A 1,180-nucleotide genomic window follows, 5' to 3' on the forward strand; every position below is an offset into this window, starting at 1 on the left:
GAATGCCACAAATTCTCCTAAATCACTCGTACGCACAACTTAAGAACAAATCTGTGCGTACGAACGGTTCTTGCATGAGGCCCAATGGTCCTGTTTTGCATATGACTAACCTGTTTGTCCATGTGGAGGCAGTGCTTGTAAGGCTGAGTTCACCTGAAACTCTTATTTTTTCTTCTGGATTTTTTTTCTACATGGCTTACTGAGATGCATCAGGACATTTCTAAATTTAGATTTTTCAATGAAAATTGAAAAAAATATGTATTAATACAAATATAGAATTATTTTTACATAAGTCGGAGCGAAATCAAATGACATCTTTTGTTCATCCTTGACTTGGAAGTGTTTAAAACTTGTGTAGGCTCTTTTTTTTTTTTTGGTCCAAAAAATTTCCCTGATAAAATAAATCAATACATTTCTTTGTCATTTTATGTTTTATTGTACAAAGCAGGGGCTCTCCAAGCTACAATTTGTGCCCCCAAATAAAGGTGGCAGAGTTTTGGCTGAGTTATTTTAAGCACAAAGCTGCAGGTTATGGATGTTTTCGTCACATACTTTTGCTTTTCGTGGAGTTTTTTATTATTATTGTTATTTTCCATCTTTATTTAAGAAATTTTCAGTGGCCCCAAGGCTCTGGAAACTGGATTTATTAAGGTTTCATGTTTTTGTGCCTGGCTGCTAAATTAAGATGTGGTCGACCTGAGTTCATCTTTCAGATAGCACAACATGCTGCCAACAAACTTACAATGTGCTGAAAACAGATTAACTGAAAGAAATCTGGATGTTAATTCATTCATCTCAGCTCTTTATACAGGTAAGTTTAAATGCACAACCATAAAAATGCTAACACAAGTGTCCCGCTAAGGAACAACAGTGAACAAATACATTATTATAATGCTAAAACAAAACAACCCAAATGAATTAAGTTTCACGTACAGCAGGTAAAATAAATATTGAACACGTCAACATTTTTCTCAGTAAATATATTACTAGAGGCGCTAATGACATGAAATTTTCACCAGATGTCGATATCAACCCAAGCGATCCATACATACAAAGAAATCAAACCATAAATGTCCAGAAATGAAGTTATTTGTAATAATGTGGAATGGCACAGGGACTGAACCAGCTGATATTAACTTGCACTGACAAGGGGCAGGCTTGCTTTCTAATTACTGAGAGA

Source organism: Austrofundulus limnaeus, unplaced genomic scaffold, assembly GCF_001266775.1.
Source record: "Austrofundulus limnaeus strain Quisiro unplaced genomic scaffold, Austrofundulus_limnaeus-1.0 Scaffold53, whole genome shotgun sequence".
Classification (NCBI taxonomy): domain Eukaryota; kingdom Metazoa; phylum Chordata; class Actinopteri; order Cyprinodontiformes; family Rivulidae; genus Austrofundulus; species Austrofundulus limnaeus.